Here is a 13,108-nt window from a genome sequence, read left to right on the forward strand (position 1 = left end):
TCAGCTGCCATTATTTCCTGGAGGTTTTTTGAGGGGAATACTTCTGTTTCGGAGGGGCAGGCTCAGCTCACTTTTCCTTCGGAGATCTGCTTCTGGAGGGGCCCTGTGGCACCGGGAAGGAGTCAGACTCGTCGGAGGGATGGATCCGCAGAAGCACAGCCTCGGGTGTTTGCACGGTGCAAGCAAGTTCCCTGGCAGGAACTGCTTCCCTTTGGGATTTTGGCTGGGGGATGGGCGAGGGAGATGGCGCTGGCGAGTGCCTTTATTCCCCGCCAAGCTGAGCTCTGTTGTCCGGGACTCAACAACTCTCCCTTCCGTTGTCTTCCAGCCCTCCGGTTCTCCAAGCAGAGCTGTTAGCTTATAACGTTCCAGATGTTAAGTCCCGCTTGCTGTCAGAACACTCTCCGTCCAGCCCCTCTGCTTTTGCAAGCCAGACTCGGGGGCTCTGCTTGGCTGGCAGGCCACCCCTCTGCCTGGCTCCCTCCCGCCAGTCTGTGTAGCGTGCACCGCCTCCCCGCCCTTCCTACCCTCTTCTGTGGGCCTCTCGTCTGCACTTGGCTCTGGAAACTCTGTTTTGCTAGTCTTCTAGCGGTTTTCTGGGTTATTTAGGCAGGTGTAGGTGGAATCTAAGTGATCAGCAGGATGCGGTGAGCCTAGAGTCCTCCTATGCCGCCATCTTCCAAGCTCGGAATGAAAAATACTTTTAATAAAAATTGAAAATAAAAATGAATTTTTTCTTTCTGTATTCAAGAGAAGGAAAAGAAATGAAAAAAAGAATAAAGAAAAAGAAAAAAGGAAATTGTTTGAAAATTTGAAAAAGTGAATACACTAGACTAAAATAAAAGGATGGAAGTAAAATAGAATTTGAAAAAATTTACACAAAAGTAAAAAATACAGTAAAAAATTAAAGAAAAATATTTTTAATAAAAATTGAAAATAAAAATGATTTTTTTCTCTTTCTGTATTAAAGAAAAAGAAAAGAAGTGAAAAAGAGGAAAAAAAAGAAAGAAAATTGAATAGATGTACCTGCGAATGGATTGAAATACGACTGAAATTATTTCATTTTCCTCTAGAAGTCAGACTATGAAGCACTTTATCGTCCATAAACTAAGCAGGTGGTGAGACTTGTGTTCCTGAAGAGCGAGGTTGGCCCACTTGGGTGGGACTTAGTGTAATGGCTCCTTTCTTCACTAGATGGCGCTGCTAGCTTACTGGGGTGGATTGTTGTGGCGCTCGTAGGTGCATATGCACATGCACGAGATCAGTGAAAATGGTGTCACCCAGCTACCCAGTCTCTAGTATCGGAGCTCTGTTCTCCCAATCAGCAATCGCACACCCATCCTCTGTCTTCAGCTTTTGTCCACTCCCCGCTTCTTCACTGTCCATGACCAAGCCCCAGGCAGTACCTCTCTCCCGAGTTTTGTCTCAGATGTGGCTGTTTTCCCTGTTCCCTTACTTCTGAGGGACTGTGGCTTTGACCCTCTCTGCTCAACTCTGGAGGGTCTAATTGAGCAATGGCCAAATGCTGGCTGCACCCAGGAACGCTTGCGGGACCATGCTGCTGCTGATGCCCAGAGACTGCGGCTGGGTGCCAGCCCACCTGAGAAAAGTTCACGAGATAGTGTAGCAGCAGCGTTTCAGGGATTATGGAAAATCACAACACACATCTGGCACCAGCCTTCAACCTTAATGACCTTGTTCCAGCACCAGCGAATGTGGTCATTTTCTGGGGTCTTCTGGGACCAGGTGGCTTCAACAATCTCCACCAAATGTCCTTCCAGAAGTGGAACTGCTTTTTTCCGTGTGGCCCGAGAACCTCCCAGACCCCACTCTGTTCCTGGGGATCCGCCCTTCGCACCAGAGCACCACCAGGTATCAAGCTGCGGAGTTGCAGCCTTTGTGCTCCCCTTGTTTACAGTCTTAATGGAACTTAAACCCTCTCCTTTCTCCCTTTTTAGGTTAGTCTCTGCGGTTATTTCCAAGTTTCCACTTTCTCTCCATCTGCTTTTGGGGAGGGGTGCTTTTCCTGTATTCTCCCCCCCCCCATCTCCATCCTCTCTCCGCCCGCAAAACACCTCCCTTGCCATGGCTTCTTTCTCCCCAAGTTCACCTCTCTGTGCCACGTACCTTCTGAATTCTGTGGTTCAGGTTATGCAGACTGTTGTGTTAATCCTCAGATCAGTTTTCTAGGCATGCAGGATGGTTAAGTGTTGGTCTGGCTCTATTTCATGTACTGGAAACACAAAAAAACCTTCCATGCTGTTCCACCATCTTGATTCCCTCCCACCTTGTAGTCTTTCTTTATGGAAGCTGGTAACACTTAAAACAAGTACCAAGAACTGAACTCCACCTAGTTTTGCTGTATTCTTCTGGTTAAATAAGCCAGTAAAAGATTAATTTCCATCATCTTTCCTTTGAGAGCTCTTCCTGAAAGCTACTATAGTAAAAGGTAGTGGAAAAATTAAATTTAAGTAAAACTCACGTACTTGGGCAAATAAAACTTCTTGTTACAACTGAGAAAAAAGGTAGAACATTTCATATCCCTATATATTAGAAACACAGAAGTGTTTTCTACAATGTATATAATCATTTATTTAATAAGGTGTTTATCATTGTTGAATCACAGCATACAAGCAAAAGGAGAAAGAAAATTATGATTTTAACAGGAACAAAATAGAATATCATTGTAATTCAATTTACAGTTGTTCTAACCTGAAAATTAAAGTCTTTTAATTTTATTTTTTAAAGTTTTTATTTATATTCCAGATAGTTAACATACAATGTAATATTAGTTTCAAGTGTACAATATAGTGATTCAACACTTCCATACAACACATGGTGTGCATCAAAAATGCACTTCTTATTCTCCATTTCCTATTTCACCCATCTCCCCCCCACATCCCCTCTGATAAACATCAGTATGTTCTCCATAGTTAACAGTCTGTGTCTTGGTTTGCCTCACTCTTTTTCCCTGCTATGATTGTTTGTTTTGTTTCTTAAATTCCAAATATGAGTGAAATCATATGATTTTTTTCTTTCTCTGATTTATTTCACTTAGCATAATACACTTTAGTTCCATCCATGTTGTTGCAAATTACAGCATTTCATTCTGTTTTACCGCTGAATAATATTCCATTGTATATATGTACCACATCTTCTTTATCCATTCATCAGTCAACAGACATTTGGGCTCACTCCATAGTTTGACTATTGTAGATAGTGCTGCTATAAACATTGGGGTGAGTTGTCCCTTCACATCAACATTTTTGTATCTTTTGTATAAATACCTAGTAGTGCAATTTCTGGGTCATAAGGTAGTTCTATTTTTAATTTTTTGAGGATCCTCCATACTGTTTTCCAAAGTGGCTGCACCAGTTTGCATTCCCACCAATAGTGCAAGAGATATTCTTTCTCCAAATCCTTGCCAATATCTGTTGTTTCCTGAGTTGTTAACTTTAGTCATTCTGATAGGTGTGAGGTGGTATCTCAAACACTTTGGGATGCAGGAAAAGCAGTCCTAAGAAGAAAGTATATTGCAATTCAGGCCAAGATCAAGAATCAAGAAAGGTCCCCACATACAATCTAAACTTACACCTGAAGGAGCTAGAAAAGGAACAGCAAACAAAGCTTAAAGCTATCAGAAGGGAAACAAGGATTAGAGAAAAAAAAACAATGTAGAAGAAAAAAAAACAAACACCAGTAGAACAGATCAATGAAACTAAGATCTATCTACTGAAACTTGGCAGGCCAGAAAAGAATGAAAGAATGGCGGGAAATCTTCAATGTGATGAACAGAAAAAATATGCAGCCAGGAATCCTTCACTCAGTAAGCCTGTCATTCAGAATAGAAGGAGAGATAAAGGTTTTCCAAAACAAACAAACACTGAAGGAATTCATCACCACTAAACCAGCCCGACAAGAGATCCTAAGGGGGACTCTGTGAGTGAAATGTTGCAAGGACCACAAAGTACCAGAGACACAACTACAAGCATGAAACCTACATATATCACAATGACTCTAAACCCATATCTTTCAATAATAACACTGAATATAAATGGACTAAATGCTCCAACCAAAAGACATAGCGTATCAGAATGGATTAAAAAAACAAGACCCATCTATTTGCTGTCTACAAGAGACTCAATGTAGACCTGAGGACACCTTCAGATTGAAAGTGAAGGGAGAGAGAACTATCTACCATGCTACTGGAAGGCAAAAGAAAGCTGGAGTAGCCATACTTATATCAGACAAACTAGACTTAAAATTAATGGCTGGAACAAGAGATGAAGAAGGGCATTATATAATAATTACAGGGTCTATCCATCAGGAAGAGCTAGCAATTATAAATGTCTATGCGCCGACTATGGGAGCCCCCAAATATATAAAAAATTAATCACAAACATAAACAACCTTATTGATAAGAATGTGGTAATTGCAGGGGACTTTAACACTCCACTTACAGAAATGAATAGATCATCTAGACACATGGTCAATAAAGAAACAAGGGCCCTGAATGATACATTGGCTCAGATGGATTTGACAGATATATTTAGAATTCTGCATTCCAAAGCAACAGAATATACTTTCTTCTCGAGTGCACATGGAACATTCTCCAAGATAGATCACATACTGCGTCACAAGACAGCCCTTCATAAGTACAAAAGAATTGAGATCATACCATGCACACTTTCAGATCACATTGCTATGAAACTTGGAATCAACCACAGGAAAAAGTCTGGAAAACCTCCAAAAGCATGGAGGTTAAAGAACACACTACTAAAGAATGAGTGGGTAAACCAGACAATTAGAGAAGAAATTTTAAAAATATGGAAACAAACGAAAATGAAAATAAAACAATCCAAACGCTTTGGGATGCAGCGAGGGCAGTCCTAAGAGGAAAATACATTGCAATCCAGGCCTAGCTCAAGAAACAAGAAAAATCCCCAATAAAAAATCAACCAGCACACCTAAAGGAAATAGAAGCAGAACAGCAAAGACACCCCAAACCCAGAAGAAGAAGAGAAATAATAAAGATCAGAGCAGAAATAAACAATATAGAATCTAAAAAAAACTGTAGAGCAGATCAACGAAACCAAGAGTTGGTGTTTTGAAAAAATAAACAAAATTGATAAACCTCTAGCCAGGCTTCTCAGAAAGAAAGGGGAGAGGACCCAAATAGATAAAATCATGAGTGAAAATGGAATTATTACAACCAATCCCTCAGAAATACAAGCAATTATCAGGGAATGCTATGAAAAATTACATGCCAACAAACTGGACAACCTGGAAGAAATGGACACATTCCTAAACACCCACACGCTTCCAAAACTCAATCAGGAGGAAATAGAAAGCTTGAACAGACCCATAACCAGCAAAGAAATTGAATCAATCATCAAAAATCTCCCAACAAATAAGAGTCCAGGACCAGATGGCTTCCCAGGGGAGTTCTACCAGACGTTTAAAGCAGAGATAATACCTATCCTTCTCAAGCTATTCCAAAAAATAGAAAGGGAAGGAAAACTTCCAGACTCATTCTATGAAGCCAGTATTACTTTGATTCTTAAACCAGACAGATACCCAGTAAAAAAAAGAGAACTAAAGGCCAATGTCCCCGATGAATATGGATGCAAAAATTCTCAATAAGATAGTAGCAAATCGAATTCAACAGCATATAAAGAGAATTATTCACCATGATCAAGTGGGATTCATTCCTGGGATGCAGGGCTGGTTCAACATTCACAAATCAATGAACGTGATACGTCACATTAACAAAAGAAAAGATAAAAACCATATGATCTTGTCAATCAATGCAGAAAAAGCATTTGACAAAATTCAGCAAATTTTCTTAATAAAAATCTTCAAGAACGTCGGGATAGAAGAAACATACTCAAACATCATAAAAGCCATTTATGAAAAGCCCACAGCTAGTATCATGGTCAATGGGGAAAAGCAGAGCTGTCTCCCCCTGAGATCAGGAACACGACGGGAATGTCCACTCTCACCGCTGTTGTTTAACATAGTGTTGGAAGTTCTAGCATCAGCAATCAGACAAGAAAAGGAAATCAAAGGCATCAAAATTGGCAAAGAAGAAGTCAAGCTTTCACTTCTTGCAGATGACATGATACTATACATGGAAAACCCGACAGACTCCACCAAAAGTCTGCTAGAGCTAATACATGAATTCAGCAAAGTCGCAAGATACAAAATCAATGTACAGAAATGAGTTGCATCTTTATACACCAATAATGAAGCAACAGAAAGACAAATGAAGAAACTAATCCCATTCACAATTGCACCAAGAATCGTAAAATACCTAGGAATAAATCTAACCAAAGATGTAAAACATCTGTATGCTGAAAATTATAGAACGCTTATGAAGGAAATTGAAGAAGACACAAAGAAATGGAAAAACATTCCATGCTCATGTATGGGAAGAATAAATATTGTTAAAATGTCAATACTACCCAAAGCTATCTACACATTCAATGAAATCCCAATCAAAATTGCACCAGCATTCTTCTCAAAGCTAGGACAAGCAATCCTAAAATTTGTATGGAACCACAAAAGACCCCGAATAGCCAAAGTAATATTGAATAAGAAAACCAAAGCGGAAGGCATCACAATCCCAGACTTTAGCCTCCACTACAAAGCTGTAATCATCAAGACAGTACGGTATTGGCACCAAAACAGACACGTAGACCAAAGAAATAGAATAGAGACTCCAGAATTGGACCCACAAATGTATGGCCAACTAATCTTTGACAAAGCAGGAAAGAATATCCAATGGAAAAAAGACAGTCTCTTTAACAAATGGTGCTGGGACAACTGGACAGAAACATGCAAAAGAATGAAACTAAACCACTTTGTTACACCAATCACAAAAATAAACTCAAAATGGATGAAGAACCTGAATGTGAGACAGGAAACCATCAAAACCCTAGAGGAGAAAGCAGGAGAAAACTTCTCTGACCTCAGCCACAGCAGTTTCTTACTTGACACATTTCCAAAGGTAAGGGAATTAAAAGCCAAAATGAACTATTGGGACCTCATGAAGATAAAAAGCTTCTGCACTGCAAAGGAAATAATCAACAAAACTAAAAGGCAACTGACGGAATGTGAAAAGATATTTGCAAATGACATATCGGACAAAGGGCTAGTATCCAAAATCTATAAAGAGCTCCCCAAACTCCACACTCGAAAAACAAATAATCCAGTGACGAAATGGGCAGAAGACATCAATAGACACTTCTCTAAAGAAGACATCCAGATGGCCAACAGGCACATGAAAAGATGCTCAACGTTACTCCTCATCAGGGAAATAAAAATCAAAACCACACTGAGATACCACCTCACGCCGGTCAGAGTGGCTAAAATGAACAAATCAGGAGACTATGGATGTTGGAGAGGATGTGGAGAAATGGGAACCCTCTTGCACTGTTGGTGGGAATGCCAACTGGTGCAGCCTTTCTGGACAACAGTGTGGAGGTTCCCCCCCAAATTAAAAATAGATCTACCCTATGACCCAGCAATAGCACTGCTAGGAACTTACCCAAGGGATACAGGAGCTCTGACGCACAGGGGCACTTGTACCCCAATGTTTATAGCAGCACTCTCAACAATAGCCAAATTATGGAAAGAGCCTAAATGTCCATCAACTGACGAATGGATAAAGGAGATGTGGTTTATATATACAATGGAATACTACTTGGCAATGAGAAAGAATGAAATCTGGCCATTTGTAGCAACGTGGATGGAACTGGAGAGTGTTATGCTAAGTGAAATAAGTCAGGAAGAGAAAGACAGATACCATATGTCTTCACTCCTATGTGGATCCTCAGAAACTTAACAGAAGACCAGGGGGGAGGGGGAGGGGGAAGAATAGTTACAGAGAGGGAAGGAGGCAAACCATAAGAGACTCTTAAATACTGAGAACAAACTGAGGGTTGATGGGGGGTGGGGGAGAGGGGAAAGTGGGTGATGGGCATTGAGGAGGGCGCCTGTTGGGATGAGCACTGGGTGTTGTATGGAAACCAATTTGACAATAAATTATATTTAAAAAATAAAAAAATAAAAATAAATAAATAAAGGAATGTATAGAGCAGTGTAGCAGGCTGGAACTCACACAGGACTTGATATATTACAGTCTTGAGTCAGAATTCTTTCCTTCCCAAGAAACCTTAGTTTTCATTATTAAGGAAGCTATGGAGTATAATCTCCTTACTTAAAGTCAACTAATTGTAGATGTTAATCATAGCTACAAAATACCTAGACCAGTGTTTGACTACACAACTGAGCACCATAGCCTAGCTAAGTTGATGTGTGAAATTGACCATCACAGCCCTGCTCTTCTTATATTGACATCTGTACAATCTCCTTAAACTATTACTAATCTCAAAGTAAAGACAATAACAAAGTCGTACTTCAACATAACGTGAAACAACTCAAAACACACTAACCCTTTTACCAGTAGAGATGCAAGCCCTTGGGTGATGTTCCTTCTTCTACTTGATATCTTTTAATGTAAATACTGTGAAATAAAATCAATTCATCTTATGAAACATGATATGGGGATAACAGAGGAAAGGAAAACTATATTTGTTCTATCTATCTATTGATGAATGTATACACACACACATATGGACGCACACGCACACACACACACACACACACACACACACACATGCACACACACCCCTACATAGAAACATGTTCATAACAAAGAAGAAATACTCATAACAATTACAGTTCTCATTTCTGCAACTGGTCAAATGGTTGTCGGTATTTATATCTACCATCTTTCATTTCCCTTTCCTCTGTGCCAAAAAAAAAAAAAAAAAAAAAAAAACCAAAAAACATTTGGTCATTGTTCTTTGACTAACTCATACCGGAAGGTCTGGGCCGCTAATAGTCCTGCCTGAATTGGGTTGCTGTGGTTTTCCATTGACCTAAACCACAGGCCGTGGTAGTACTAAGAGATACTGTGAGGGATCTCTTGTATTCCAGACATCCAGACACACTCTTCCTTACCTACATTGTTGAGTAACAGTCTTTGATAATCAGGATCAGTCACTCCAGCCAGTACAGTAACTGCCTTCCTTGACTGGTGACCCAGAGACATGAGGAGCCCAATGTGGCTGGGTGGCAGTCCTAACTCCCAATTCAATGTGTCCTCTGCTGGAAACCTTCATCCCTATGAGACTAAGGCCTCTAGGTCAGCAGAACACAATGTTATGGGAGCAGGAAGCAAACATTTTTCTAGTGGGTCCCTTTGATTCTTGGACCCTGCCTATGGGAGGAACAGGGTCATATGTTGGATACTGATTCAGAGTATATACAGCCTTCTGCAGAGCCTTGACCCAGTCTTAGAAGGTATTGCCATCTTGGGACACCTGCGTGGCTCAGTTGGTTAAGCGTCTGACTTCAGCTCAGGTCATGATCTCGCAGTCCGTGAGTTTGAGCCCCACGTCGGGCTCTGTGCTGACAGATCAGAGTCTGGAGCCTGTTTTGGATTCTGTGCCTCCCTCTCTCTCTGACCCTCCCCCGTTCATGCTCTGTCTCTCTCTGTCTCAAAAATAAATAAGCGTTTTTAAAAAAAGGCCATTCTACCATTCTATCAAGTCAGTTGCTTCAAGAAGGTGGAAAACATGGTGATGCCAATGAATTCCATGAGCATGGGCCCATTGCTGTGCTTCTTTTGCTATGAAGGGAGTTCTTTGATCAGAAGTAATGCTGTGTGGAATACCATGATCGTGGATAAGGCACCTGTAAGTCCATGGATAGTAGTCTGGTCAGAATAATTGTATACACTTCCTTTCCAACCTGGGCCCAGCAGAACGGCTCCTGCAAAGGAGGATGGTGAGAAGAATAAGGTCCATTCTGCCATTATTGAGATAGTGACCAGAGAACACACCATCAACATTCACAAGTGCATCCGTGGAGTAGGTTTCAAGAAGCGTGCCACTGGGCACTCAAAGAGACCCAGAAATTTGCCATGAAGGAGATGGGAACAAAGCTGTCTGGGCTAAAGGAATAAGGAATGTTCCATACCATATCCATGTGTGGTTGTCCAGGAAACGTAACAAAGATGAAGATTCACCAGACAAGCTCTATACACTGGTTACCTTTGTACCTGTCACCACTCTCAAAAATCTACAGACAGTTGATGTGGATGGGAATTAATCACTTATTGTCAAATAAAGGTATAAAACTGGGGGAGGGGGAGAATAATTGCATGCAGGGAAGGAAAAATGTGTATCCAGAGTGTCTATTCCAGCAAGAAAAAACGTTGCCCCTTCCAAGATGGAGGCAGCCCAACATAATCATCCTGCTGCCATGCTGACCAGTCTTGGAAATGGTATCATACTGGGGGCTAAGTGTTGTTGGTCTCAGTTGCTGGCAGATTGGTCACTTAGCAGTGGTTGTAGCCAGGTTATTCTTGCTGAATAGAAGTCCATGTTGGTGAGCCCATGCATCACTTCCATGCCTTCCACCATGGCCACTTTGTGGTCATCATCTACTGGGCGATGACATGGGGTGGCTGAGGAAAAGGCTGACTAGTATCCACAGAACAGGTCATCCTATCCATTTGATTATTAAAGTCCTCCCCTGCTGAAGTTACACTTTGGTGAACATTCACATGGGACATAAATGTCTTTATGCCTTTTGCCCATTCAGAGATATCTATTCACAATACCTTGTACCCAGACCTCCCTGCCACCAATTTTCCAATCATGCTCCTTCCAAGTCTTTGACCATCCAGCCAAACCATTGGCAACAGCCCATGAATTGTTGTATAATCGCACATCTAGCCATTTCTCCTTCCAAGAAATGTGAACAACCAGGTGTGCTGCCCCTAAGTTGTGCCCACTGGAAGGATTTATCTTCACCATCTTCCTTCAGGAATGTCCCAGAGAGGTGCTGCAGTGTTGTAGATGTCCACATCTGGGTAGTGCCTGCATATCGTGCAGAACCATCAGCAAACCAGGCCCAAGTCTTCTCTTCCTCTGTCAACTGATCATAGGGAACTCATAAGGCCATAGGTGCAGGCTTGGAGAGAGGAGCGGTGTAGCAGGAGTGGGGTCCAGGGGCATTATGGCCACTTTTTCACTTTTCACTTCTTTGTGCCTTCAGGGCCTGCTCAAGCGTGGTTACATATATACCACTTCCATTTGATGATGTCCATGCCCAACTTTATGGCTTGGTGAGTCAGATAACACCCAATTTATGATGGGCGGCTGAGGTCACATGATAATATAGTGGCCCATGTTCAAGCATCCAGTCTCTCCTAAAGCCCAGAAGGAAATCAAAAGCTGTTTTGCAAAAGCAGAGTAGTTATCTGCAGAGGATAGCAGGGCTTTGCTCCGAAATCTAAGGTCCTGTGCTGTGATTCACCTAAAGGAGCCTGCCAAAGGTTCCAACTCCAAACACCATCCCTATCTGCCACTGACACTTCAAACATCCATTGGGGCTGCTGAATCATGTGGCCCAAGTGACAAAGCGTGCACATCATCTTAGGTCTGCTGCAGAGCCTTCTCTTAATCTGGGTCCCACTCAAAATTAGCAGGTTTTTAGAACACTTGGTAAATGGGTTGAAATAATACACCCCAAGGAGGAATACATTGCCTCCAAAATCCAAAAAGACTCACTAGGTGTTGTGCCTCTTTTCCTGGCCGTAGGAAGGGACAGATGCAACAACTTATCCTTCACCTTAGAAGGGATATCTCAACATGCCTGATACCACTAGACCTATTGGAATTGCACTTAGGTGGAAGGATCCTGAATTTTTGTCAGATTTATTTCCTACCCTCTGACACGCAACTGTCTTACCAGTCAGTCTAGAGTAGTTGCTGCTTCTTGCTTACCAGGTCCAATCAGGATAATGTCATCAATGTAATGAACCAATGTGATGCCTTGTGTAAAGAAAAAGTGGTCAAGGTTCCCGTGGGTTAAATTATGATTTAGGCCTGGAGAACTGATATACTCCTGGGGTAGGACAATGAAGGAGTAATGTTGGCAAATGGTTTCTAGTGGTATTTACTAATAGTATCAAAGAAAAAGCATTTTCCAGATGTTTTGGGTCTAATTGTGACTTCTAAAAAGGTGTTGATGTCTTAACCTCCAGTACCTGTGAATGTGACTCTACTTGGCAAAAGGGACTTTTGCAGATGATTAAGTTAAGGTCCTTAGGGTGGGCTCTAATCCCATATCCCAATTTGGATGCAGATCCAGACAAGTAAAGAGGGCTAGCAATATGAAAACACAGCGGGAAGATGGCCATCTGGAAGCCAAGGAATGCCTGAAGCTACCAGAAGCTAGGAGAGAGTCATGGAACAGATTTTCCCTCACAGTCTTCAGAAAGAACCAATCCTACCAACACCTTGATCTTAGATTTCTGGACTCCAGAACTATGTGACAATAAATTTATCTTACTGAAACCACCCAGTTTGTGGTACAGTGTTATAGCAGTCCCAAGAAATTAATATAATGGATCAATATCCGCATACAAAGAACCAGGGGATATGTTGGAGCTATGTAACCACATCCGCAACAGTAGCTGTAATTAGTAAACTTTACAATAATCCACTGTCATCCTCCAAGATCCATTGTTTCCTGCACGGGCCAAATAGTTGAGTTGAAAGGGGCTGTGGTGGGAATCACCACCCCTTCATCTTTCAAGTCCTTGGTAGTGGCATTAATCTCTACAATCCCTCCACGGAAGTAGTGTTTCTTTTAGCAATATTCCTAGGTAGAGGCAATTCTGGTGGCTTCCCCTTGGCCTTTCCCACTGTAGTACCTCTCACTCCACAGGTCAGGGAGCGAATGTGGGGGTTCCACCAGTTGCTTTGTATGTCTACTCAAATTATGCATTCCAGGACTGTGGAAATAACCACAGGATGAGTTTGAGGAACCACTGTGACCACTGCAAGATGGACCTACACTAAAGCTCCATTGATCGCCTGACCTCACTAAGCCCCTACTCTGACTGTTGATACTGTCCTTTGATGCACAAAAGTTTTTAACTTTCATGAAGTCAAATTTGTCTATTTTTTAGTTCTGTTGCCTGTGATTTTGGTGTCACACTAAAAAAAATCACTGCAAAATCTAATTT

General features: G+C 41.5%; 1 pseudogene; it reads left to right on the plus strand.

The window, feature by feature from the left end:
* Positions 1-9,812: 9,812 nt before the first annotated feature.
* LOC109497112 lies at positions 9,813-10,179 on the plus strand (annotated as a pseudogene).
* Positions 10,180-13,108: the final 2,929 nt, after the last annotated feature.

Source organism: Felis catus (assembly GCF_018350175.1).
Source record: "Felis catus isolate Fca126 chromosome X unlocalized genomic scaffold, F.catus_Fca126_mat1.0 chrX_random_Un_scaffold_80, whole genome shotgun sequence".
NCBI lineage: Eukaryota > Metazoa > Chordata > Mammalia > Carnivora > Felidae > Felis > Felis catus.